This window comes from Rhea americana, unplaced genomic scaffold, assembly GCF_003343005.1.
Source record: "Rhea americana isolate MKP2758 unplaced genomic scaffold, rheAme1 scaffold_0, whole genome shotgun sequence".
Lineage (NCBI taxonomy): Eukaryota > Metazoa > Chordata > Aves > Rheiformes > Rheidae > Rhea > Rhea americana.
The window spans coordinates 1033858-1046156 of NW_028185037.1; positions in this window are offsets into that span (position 1 = coordinate 1033858).

Consider the following 12299-nt stretch of genomic DNA (forward strand, 5'->3'; position numbering starts at 1 on the left):
TGCATGCAGCACAATTCCCTAAGATCACGGGCAGTATTAGCACAAGAATAAATACGTTTGCATTTACCATAAAAATGTGTCTGAAATTAGAAAGCTTCCAGTCACAGGTGGAAGCAGTTCCCATGTGCTTTCCATAGAAACAGTGAGAGCAAGGAACCTAGTTTTAAGCTGGAGCTTGCAAAATGTAAGATGTTTGCCTGCACTAGCACAGGAGCTTCTGGCTGTGGAGGTCTCTCTGTCTTCTGTGCCATAATCTGATTTAGCTGTTACACTCAGCTTTGGCTTCTTGTCACTATAAAGCTGAAATGTAAACTTCTGTGCACGCCGGGAAGCGCTCTCTTGCCATATAATGGAGGAATGGAGGAGGAACGGAAAAGCCTTGCATTTGAAGCAAGATGATACAGGAGCTGAAGTATCCCAAGAGCAATGTTTATACTGGAGAAGCCAACACACCCTACTGCAATGGTGGCAACAAGAACTTCAGAGGCATCTGAGGTGGTGTCCAGGAGACAAAAGGAGTGGAGCAAAATAATATAAAACTGCTGCTTTTTATTATTAGAATTGCCACATCTAGTATGCTTCATTCATGAGTACTAAGCATGTGAAGGAAGATGGAAGCCTTATGTAGCAATCTGCCATAGGCTCTAAAGGGTACAGAGAATTCAYGAGGCAGATGCTTCGTGTCTTCTACAACAAATAAAATAGTGGACTCATTTCTCCACAGTTGTATTTTTCCATACTTTTCAATCTGAGGACCCTTGAGGATTTTGGAGGAAGAAGTTGCAAGCTCCTTGAGCAATCTCAATGCAATAGTCTTCATGAATAATCAGCTAAGAATTAGACCACCTTTGAAAGTTGTGACAACATGTGTGCATGGGTTTGGATATTTTGGAGGCTGGGGGAAATTTCAGGGAGAGTTGTTTTGTTTTAGAGTGATCTCACAAATTACTTTCTGAAATGTTTCAGACCACGAACGGTCCCCAGGGCACAGGTTGAGAAATACTGTCCCAAGAACACTTGCGCAAAATGACATTTTGGAGCAGCACTGGGAGTATTGTTCCCACGAGCTGCCAAGCTCACGGGGGGACTGCTCGGAGAGCAGGGGGCTGCTGAGACCTCTCTGTTGTTATTCACAGCTCGAGCTTACAGCTAAATAGAAAATAGTGCTCTAATTGTTGTCATAGCGAAGGAAATGTTTAAACCGTAATGCAAGTGCAACCCAGGCTGTTCTTCTCCCAGCATCTGTGGAAAGCCTGAGATGTAAAACGCCTTGGGTATTTCAGTGAAACTGAGGGTAAAATCAGAGCTGATACATTCAGTGCCCCTAGTTCTGACTGATTTCACTGATGACCAAAGCATGCAAGAATTGAGAGGAAATAAAATTATTATGACAAGCTGCACCAGTAGTTACCAGGGTAAGGGCATCCCAGGAAGACAGGTAGGTGGGCTGCAGCCGATAAAGACAGGAAAATGCACAGCCCTAAAAAGAGCCAGGTGCTCTAATGGGCTTGCTTCATTTTCTGGGCTGAGGAGCAGCCCTCTAAAAGTCTGGGAATATATTCTCAGTGAATGAGAACTGCCAGACAAAAGACGTAAAATGATAGTCTGACTAGATTGTCCTCCCCTCTGCCAATTTCCTTTTGAATAGCAATAAAATTTAAATGTTGAGGAGTCTGTTTTCAGTACTTACACTGATCTTGCTTATCTGTTCCTTTTGAGGAGTACTTAAGAAAGATATCTCTTTTCCCCCTGTCAGTAAGAAAGCAATTAAATTATAGCCATCTGAAAAATACTGGCATTAGCTCTGAAAATGGATAATGCAAAAGATACTGAAGACAGAGAAAAATTAAAATTTTGTTATAGTCAGCTATAACTGTTGAAGGTAACTGAATTCCTCTAAATGAATAGCACATTCATCATCATGAATGTCAAAATTTCCATTCGTAACCTTCATTAAGTTTCTTAAAGTCAACCATCAACACCCACGTGGTTTAGGAGTCTGCACAGCAAAACCAATAATAAAATCAGTAGGTGTAGTAAGTACTCTCTGCTGTTCTCTCTCCTCATCACTTTCTTTTTTGATACAAGTGTGTGTGTGTGTGTGTGTGTGTGTGTGTGTGTGTGTGTGTGTGTGTGTGAAATAGAGGGAAATCTAGCAGAAAGCAGGTCTTGCTTTTCTCTGCATATACCATACATTGGTGGCTCAAAAATATGTCATTTTGCCATACAGAGAAGCCATTCTTCTTCCCACCATACCAACAYTGCTATAGTCTCCCTACAGGAAGAATGTTTTTCCCTGCTTAAGTCATCACTTAAAACATTTTAGGACTAAAATATGCTTGAATTTGTATTTGCAGTAAGCATTTTCCAAAAGGTTTGGGTCGCACTATAGCCCAGGGCTTCTAAGTTGACGTCCCTACTGCCCATTCAACACCCTGGTGTAAAGCTGCTGATCTTTCGGGAACTCAGGACGTGACTGCAGTGAGTGAGAAGGAGCCGTTCGCAAACTGCAGGAGCRCCTACTCCCGCAAAGGCAATGATTTCTTCTTGCCTTGCTGCCACTTTGAAGGGATGCCCACCTTCATCTCACCTGCATTCAGCTTCAAACCCTAGAGAGGCACGTTGCTCTGGTCTCCGAGGTGTATCCTCTACCCAGCCCTCCTCAGATGAGGTTTCCCAGGAACTCCCACCGTCAGCTTTAGTTTTTCCCGTTTGCTCCCCCCCTCCTCCTGGAAGCCCATCACTGCACAGCAGCTCTGCACAGACTGCTGGCTCCCTTCTGCCCCTCACCGCATCTCCTCTGGACTTTTCCAGGTCTCCGAGGGCTCCACATCTCTGCTCAGCAGCAGAAAGACTGTTGTCTCTTACCTCATGACTAGAACATTTCAGGCAGCTTCCCCATTCATTACAGGATTCAGCTCAAAACTGCCTTCCCTCCTACTTCTGCAGGAARCTTGCCTGTCTCACAGCTCTTCCACGAATTCCTCCAGCCTCCCACCCACTCGCTGTTGGCCGCCTCTCTGCCCCACCAGATATAATCTGTCAGTCAGAACTTGTCAGCTTTCTCCCCAGCAGCTCCTCACCTTGCAGAGCTCCTCTCCCTCAAGTGCTCGGAGAGCCGCGCTATGCCTTTTTTTGCCAACACGGCCTTCTCCTTCTGGTGCCTCTTTTCCTGTCAGTTTGGCAGGAGTTATTTARGACACAGTTTGTATGCAAAGCTACAGAGGGAACAAAGGTCAAGATAGGGAAATGGCTTTGATTATAGCTTTCAGTCACTAACTTTATGAAACCGTCACCTCTTGATTCCAGATTTCCAGGCATCGCAGCTGCTTGGGACTGTGTGGTTTTGTTTATTTTGGACCATTTCATTAAAAAGAATAAAGGAAGCAAAGTTCAGCCATTACTCAGTCAATGGGAAGTAAAGAAATGTCCTTGCCTCATTATGAAAATATACTTAGGCCTTTTCCCTTCTTTCCCTCGCCCCCCAAACAGGACTTCAAAGGAAAAAGGCAGTTTCAAACGTTGACATTTGCTATGGAAATGCACTGAGTCCAATGCAGGGCCCGGTCCTGAAGGAAATTTTTGTTGTTGACTTGACAGTTACAAGGATTTGGAAATCAAGCAATGAGCATGTGCAGTAGAGTGTTACTGTTTCACTAACTCATTAAAGCTGCACCTGGTGCATTTACGTGTGGCAAGCTCAGCCAYGTGCAGAACGGCAGTCTCCAGAAATGGCCCGAGGAAGCCAAGGATCTGGAAACAAGGACGAATCCTGTGGCTGGCATGAGCTCTTGTGGATTTCAAAACTGTACAGTAKTGCTCTCCTCCGTAAGTCTCTCCTGGAGAGCACGGCCAGCAGCTCGCTGTGCCTGAGGGCTTCTCTGGAGCTTGCAGGCCAGCTCTTGCTCACAGTGCCAATTCCTCTGCTAGTGAAGTTTGCAAACTCTGTTGGGCTACAAAAAAATAGCTTGTGCTCATGCAGAAAATATAAACAAGTTGGGCTTCTAATTAGACCAAAACAGTCCYACCAGAATTACGGTTTTGAAGACCTGCTTCTCTGAGAATGAGGGAATAATAGGGAACAACACAAGAGTACAGTGAATGCTGGCCATTACTACTCTTCAGAGATACCTGCATAGGAGAGTGACATCTTGGGGCAGGGATCATCGCTTATTTGTGTCTTTTCTTTTAGCTAAGCTCAGGTGTATAGTATCTGTTTTTTTAGTAAACACCTCTATCCTTGCTGCTGTACTTGCGATTAAATGGCTTGGTTGAGTCAGGAGATAGCAAAGCTCTGATCTCTTCATGGATGCCAAGACATCATCATGACACATGATCTGTATCAGTAATAGCATGTAGCATCCAAAGGAAAAAGGTTAAAAGATCTTACTTAGAAAAAAAAACAAATTATTAAGAAAAACTTTCAGATGCAGCAAGAAGCGTTTCAGTGACTCAGAATCACCTGTCATATATCCTCCAAGAGTAAAGACCTAATAAGCTTATAAAAGGCATGCAATCTTGGTTAACACCGGTGATGTACCCAGGCCATTACCCTGTCTCTGGCCGTAACCAGGTGTGCCAGAGCGAAGGGCAAACCCTCCTGTAGCTCGGAGTTACAGAGCACTCTGCACGTTGGAGAAAGTGTCCATAGTCTCCTTATCAGGGGTCGAGCTTCTAGGAAGAAGGCAGGGTTGTGTCATAAAAGAAAGTTTTATGATCATAAAAGAAGATTCGGTGTCACCAAATTGCAAGGGCATTAGGGCAATGTCTCCATATGCTTACGTGCTTGTTACTGACACGATAATACTCCATTAAAACAGGACGTAAACCTGCAGATGCTTGACACCTAAGTAACTTTGCGCACACCTGAAGTTATGAAGCTACCTAGTAAACTTACTGTGTGATTAGCAACTAAAGCTTAAGCAGATTTGCTACGGCTATGGCAGTTCTGTAGCACTTACTTGCACAGATAGAGCAAAACACAGACATGAAGCTCTTAATGGAGCAGTACGTATAAAGTCTATAGCAATACAAAAACAGGCAAAATGGATGGTGCAAAGAGAGGAAGAGGTCATGAGAAAAAAAAAATGATGGAAGTAAATTGTATTAGCAGCAAAACAGGGCATGACCCTACCATTTGGCAAAGTTACAGAAATCTTAACCTTTGGAAATGCTATTAGTTCATTGCTGCTGGAAAATTGGCTAGAAATGCAACACTCAGGACTGACTCAATTCTAGGGTTTCTGCTGCGCTAAGCACAGTAACACATGAACACACCTCCCTTCTCAGAGGCACGCTGCTAATCAACAGTCACTAAATACTGTGTYATTCCTAATATTTTGCTGTCCTAGGCAACCAACCACTGATTCTGCACTGCATGACACAGCCTGGAAGAACTAGATCAACTCGAATCAATGTGCTACTCCAGTTGAGTTTGATTTTATGATCTTAACACTTGTCATTTGGGGAAGGAACAAAACATTCACTGTTCCCAGAATATGTAATGCTACTGGGAAGACATAAATTTTAATTCAGTACTTCATTTCCCTCATGAAGAGATGTTGTTCATGTGCTGTCACAGCTGGGGGTTCCTTTTTATATTTTCAAGTTGCTTATCCATTAAATAGGAATACATGCAGAAGCCTGACAGCTTTGTTTCTGTCAGTTATTGATGTTACAGTGAGAGGTTTTGTCTGGTTTCCTTGGACCAGGGATTGTTTCACATGAGGTTTTTTGCTGGATGCGCTGGCACTCCTCATTCCTCCTGGCTCCCTCTCCAAGCTCTGCCAATCAGTTTTCTTCTTCCTTCAGCACCCAGCTTGAATTTGAAATAGCAGGAAGTAGAGATTAATGGTTTTACTCATTAGTGGAAAGGAATCTATTCAGAATGCATGCTTGTGCTCAGAAGAGATTTAGGAGAGAAGAGTGCCCTAGAAATTTATCCAAAGGTATTTGAGGGCTTGAATGCGGTATCCAGCGAGATGTAATGGAAACAGAAAGTTTTATTAAATTAAAAATAAAAATATTTTGCAAAAAGTATTTTATTAGRGAAACATAATCCTACAGTTTTCTACAAGACAATTTGCTTGATATTTGGGGGAAAAAATACCTAGATGCCAAAAGGGCCAGAGAAAATAGCTCTTTCATTTTTCTTGTATTTTCCACTTGAAGAAACTTGATCTTAACAAAAGTTGAATGTACATATAGAGCAGGATCCAATTAATCAAAGGGTGACTACTCTGGTCTATGAGAGAAGATAGGCAATATACTGAAGGAAAGTATTTTTGATGATGATAATCAAAGTTCAAAGAGGATTCTCTTACGGCTTTTCTTTAATTTTGTATTTTGGGATAAAAGTATGTCCTGTATGTTAGGTCAAAAACCATGTTTAGCTCCTGTTTTAGATGAGGAGTCAAGTTCCAGCAGGACATTGGCCGAAGCTCCTTTTTATATATATATATATATATATATTTTATTTTTTATTTTTTTATTTCAATGGCCTTAACATTTGGGTGATTGAAAAGAAGGAAATAGATACTGTAACTTGTACTTTTTTCCCTCAGTCTAGGTCCCCATAAACTAATTTTCATTCTTGAAAATATGTAAATTAATTTCACAAATAGATCTGGATGAGACTCAGTTCTTAATGGTAATCATTTTTATGACCTTACAGATAGAAGAAGTTACTTTTCTTGCTTCTCARTAAGCTCTAAAGTCTAGCTGACAGTGGAGTTCAGTGTTTTGAATAATGAAATGAAGTTATAATTTTTGGTAGGTTTTTTGTTCCTATCCCTGAAGATCAAATGAAACCTGGCTACCGTCCTGGGACTTCTAGCTCAAGTTATTGCCTTTATAGTCCCTGGAGTTAATCTAATAGTCTGGGATCTTGTCTGTAGAATACATTTGGAGAAAAATAAATTTATGTTGTATTTCCTGCATATTTTTGATAGCAGGTTGGCCAGACTAACAGTGTTCCTCCTTGTACTGTGGGACAGTATTTTTCTGAATAAAAAATATACAATATTTMAAAGTGAAAACCGACATTTACTCTGAGCAGAACTGAAGTAGAATTTAAAACACAAATACAGCATAAATGCAGCCTTACTCCCTCCTGTGGTCTGGTACTAGATTTTAATAGGAAATACATCAAAAAATAAACAAGTCCACATAAAAACAAATGGTGAGAGCACTGAGTACAAATTCCAGGGGGGGAAACGTAGCAGAGAAGGTAGAGGAGATATAATCAAAACCGTAGGAGGGGCTGGGCATGAAGGCTCCCAGGGTCTAAGGTCCACTTTATGGCATCAGTGAACACACTGTTGTTTTGAAATGCTTAATTCTTAGAATACAAGYATTTTAAATACAGAAGGCGATCTGTCATTTGAGACGTCTACTGATGCTGGGCACATATTATACTTACTTCTTCACATTGTTAGATGCTTTTTAATGTACAGTGTGTGTTATACAAAATAATCTCAAGCTTATGGTATTTACAATTAAAAAAAAACACTATAACATTATGCAAAATTAACTACAAGGAAGTCAAAACAGACAGCAAATGGATCACAGCTTGTTTATCTGAAAACCTCCAAGAATCAGATTTACTGACGATCCAGAGAAGCAGCTGAAAGATTGTGTCACTCCTGCTACATATGCTAGTCTCCTCACTATCCCATATGACCCTGGAGCTTGGAAAGAATTCCAGATGGGAACTGAATTGAGCTCTTTAACTCTGGAAAGGATGTCTCGGGTGTTTGAAGCAGGCTAGAAAACAGTACTAGTAGCATCTTCATGCCTTGTTTAAAAATGTTTATTGTTGGGACATCCTCCCCAAGCATTAGCTCACTATGATATTTTAATCCTTTTATGCTCCATACTATAGCTAGACATGTTCTAGGATCTCTGTTTTTCTGATGTGATCTATTTTATTGCATCTGCAACATAATTAATAGTGTACCCACAGGCCACAGTGACACATTCTACTAAGGAAAAGGAACAGAACTTGAGGCATTTTTACAAGATAAAATAAGGCACGTTATTAAAATTCCCCTTCTAAATAAAGAGAAGGGTCCAGTTTTGAGCAATAAAGCTTTTACCAAGTGAGATTAAAAACATCTCTGGTCTTTGGAGATTTTTATTTTAAAGCTGTATCAAGCCTCTTCTACTCCTCAGGCAATCAAGGAGAATTATTTGCATAGCCTACTCTGAGGGAAGAAGCAGTGTAAATGTACTTTCAGTAGGGAGCCACCTATCATGCATGTCACTTGCAGTAGCCGACATGCAAACGTCGRCACAGTAACTACTTGTAGTGATGGTTAGTTCTAGGTTTACACCACGTGTTATCTAATGAAAAGGGGCCGATTGCATATGATGTGAGAACCAAGCCTTCAGGCAGAGACTTGCTATTTTTATGATATTTCTGGTTTTATTGGACCATTCTAATAGACCTTCCCCTCCCTCCCCYCTTCCTCTCCTCTCAAATGAACCCAGAATGTCTGGATCAGGATTTCTGAGCTATTTGTTATACTCACACTTCCAACATCAAAGGATGCAGAGCTTCATCAGCATCACAGGAAGGATGGGGTTCCACAGCCTTCAAAGGAAGGCTGCTTTCACTTTGCTCCAGAAGAAATTTCTACAAAGGTGGTTGTACTTTGCTCAAGTGCCTGTCACAACTGGTGACAGCTAAATAGGCATACCATCAGGGGACTGTGAGGTACTGGCTGGATATTGTCCTAGAAATGTATGTCCTGAGATAAAGTTTGATGACACTTTAGGGGCTACCGAATCTTACAGATCTGGAGTTGTTACTTTYGAAGTTGCTTCATTGTGATTTCTATAGAATAAAAGCATGTTCTTAAACTTACTAAGAAAGTTTGTTTATTTAARAACTCAATGTTTAAGAATCATTAGCACATCAAAATAGAATAGCTCAGGGAAAGTCTTAAAAAGACTAATAGAAACTACTAATACTTTATTTTGAAACTTTCTGTGGACTACTTTTTCAGTGCAGTAATGCTTATTTTCATCTGCTTCCTTTTGAAAAAAATCTGGCTCTAGTTCTTAGCTAATCTGATACATTTTTGTGATATCATTTGGAAACCCTTGATATATCTGCCAACTAATTTACAAGAATTATTGCATTGTAAAAATATTCAGAAAACCTGGATGCAATTGATTTTCTTACAAAATGTCTTACAGGAAAATAAATGATCTATGTTTAACCCTTTAATTTCTACTGCCCTATATCAAAACCACTTCCATATACATCTTTAAACAAACAAAAATCACTATGTTAAGCAACTGCCACTCTGGAAAGCATATTTTCAATTACAGATTTACAATTTMTTTTTCTGTGTATGTATTTTGGAATTTTTCAGAGTGCTAAGGAGAAGTAACAAACTCTTTCCCACCCAGACTGTTCAAAGCCATTGAGCAACTGGCTTAGCACTTGGGCAAAATTGCCTTGGAGATACCTGTTATAACTCATGTAAGATTTTTCAGGAAGTACATGTGTGATATAATAATCTCTCTTCCTGTACAGAGAATATGTATTTATCATTGACTACTAYAGGATGCATTATTAGAACCACAGTTAACTAACTGAGCTGTCTTAAGTGGGGAGGAGGAAGAGGTTGATTATTTTTGAGGTGGTATTTAAATTCATTTTTTGAGCAGTAAAGCTCTAAATACRTCAAGTTTTGCTGTCCTGAACTTGCTTTCACTCCATGTTTTTGCTAAAAGGTGAAATAAAAAGAAAAAAAGCCTTCCTGTTATTACCCAGTGTGACAAAAGAACAGAACCAGAAACTGGCAGAAGTCATGTGTCAGAGCAAGTCCTGACCGGCAGACAGACTTATGTATGCATGCAGTTTCCCATCCATCATAATTTTTACATTCTTTTTCCAAAAAAAAAAAAAAAAAAAAAAAAAACACGAAGAGGAAGAGGTTTCTGGGCATAGGAAAAAGGATGCTGAGAGAAGCACTGAGCTGAAAGAAACGGTCTTTCTCTTAACAGGTACCAACACATCTGCTTTTGTCCCAATTCAGTCAAAGTTCCATCTTGAGATAAACAAAAGACTGAATTACATCATCCTTTCTAGAAATTTCAGCAAAGCCTCACATATTTGACGTCATGAAGTGAAAACTGAGCTGCTCTCTTCCTTCAGACTTTCTCATTCTCTGCTTTATTCTTGCTTTGCCCGGGACATCTTTTTCTCTCTACTTTGTTAGCTGGACAAGGCTGTCACACTAGCAGCATGGCTGTGAGCCATGACCAGAAGACCTCTAAAATAGGTCAAGAAAGCCAATGCTGGATCAAGCTTTCCAGGTCCTGGACTTCAAAAAAACCAAGAACAACTACAAACTGTGTAGGTGTTTTTCCTACTATAGAAGAAACTAGCTATCTTCAGCAAGAGGGCCAATGCAGTAACTGAAAGCTGTGTTTTGTCTGTTCTGTTCTTTTGTYACTCCATCTTCTCTGCAAACTGTCTTGAACTCATTAATCTTATTTTGTCCGGGGACAAGCAGACTGACTTTCAAAGATGCCACAAAATGGTTCCAGCCTATCTCATTTGTCCTTTCTCAGAGTTTTCATTATTCAGTACTACTTTACTTGCTCTTGAAGGGATTTGATCACACCAATGTTTGTAAAAAAATGTTTTAGTACAGCTGAATTTAATTTGCAACAGGTAAACTGTGAGTATTATGCATAACCTCTGGGAGGAGCATTTACAAGCACAGGACTTTTTTCTTTTTTTTTTTTTCTTTTGCATGATAGATTTTTAGAAAGTAAAAGCTATTGCTTCCCTCAGTCTTAGCAGTTCAGTAATATGTTTTTGGTAGTTTACTCCTCCCAGCATTGTTCCTACTAACTTCTGCTCATGAGCAAGTGAGTGATTCAGGTTTAACATATCTGGCTCTTCCAAATTCAGGCCACTCAACAAAAACTGCCATGCTGCATTTGACTGCCCTCCATATGCGTATGCCGTGATCCTGCAAGGCTTACACCTCCCTCAAGTRGTCTGTCACCCAGCCAATTGTTTTCTCAGATTTGTCTCAACAACTTCAGCTGCCTTTCTGCCAGATAACTTTGTCCATTACTTATGCACTGCTAAACAAACCAATTGCCCTGCACCATTTTGAACTTCCTTAATAGATACACCACAGTCTGGCATCTGTCCCACGTCAGCACATTCCGCAGGTTAATCACGTCTCTCTGCTGCAGCCACATTTTCTGGACTTGCAGTGGTAAAATATGCCTGTCTCTGAGCCATAAGAATATCAGCTTGGGAAGTCTTTCAGTCACTGCAGCCTGTCTAAAGTAGCAGGCAACGACCCTATACATCAGGATTCAGGTTGGAAAAAGACCCTTTACCAGGTGGGTTTCAAGGACAGTATTTATCTAGCTACTCTCAGGGAGCTGTACATAGAGTTACATGATCAGTRCAGTATCAGTGAAGCTCTTCGGTGCTACAGATAATGCCAGAATTGCCTTCTGTGCTTCATACCAGCTTCCAACAGTTCTTGCCAAGCTAAGGGTTCATTCTGGCATCCATTTTGAGAAAGTTATCTGAAGAATGGCATGGAAGCCAGAGAATTTATGAGAGTTTCTTTCACTGAGTTGGAGYTCCCTGGATCCCTGAAAACACTCAAGTATCAGAGCTTATGGGAGCTGATCCAGATGTTTTGGGGTAGTTAGTTAACTAAAGGGTCATAACTGCAGTAAGATCCAGCCTAAGAACAGATGTGTGCCACAACTACACCTGATGCAACATGAAGAATGCAGACATGCTGTGCAGCTGACACATAGATAACACAGGTTTAATTATCTAGTTTGATTATCCAGTGTTGACACAGTTTTTATGACTAAGTCACCCTTGAGACACTGAGAATCTGGAAATCCCAACCACAGATAAAAACTTCCTTGCAGCTACATAAAGTCATAATATTTTTCTGACAGGTTTTGGCTGAGAGTTTTGAGCACTTTTAACTTATCAGCCTCGCAGTGCATTTTACAAAGAGAGTGAAGTCTTCTGGCATAAATCATTGGCTTAAAGGAAAACAACTGTGTAACAATATTACAAGATATACAGAACAGGATGCACTTGGATTCTAGTTTCTGTTCATTGGCTCACCAGAGAGAAGGATCATAAATCAGAGATAGAGAATGGAAATCAAAGAAAAGTAACAGGAAGTGTCAAAATGAAAACCTGGCAGAAATTACCAATAGGAGAAAAAGAAAAGACTCCAGATGTTTTTAAAAAAATTCAAAACCTGGGAAAGATTCAGTGAACAAAA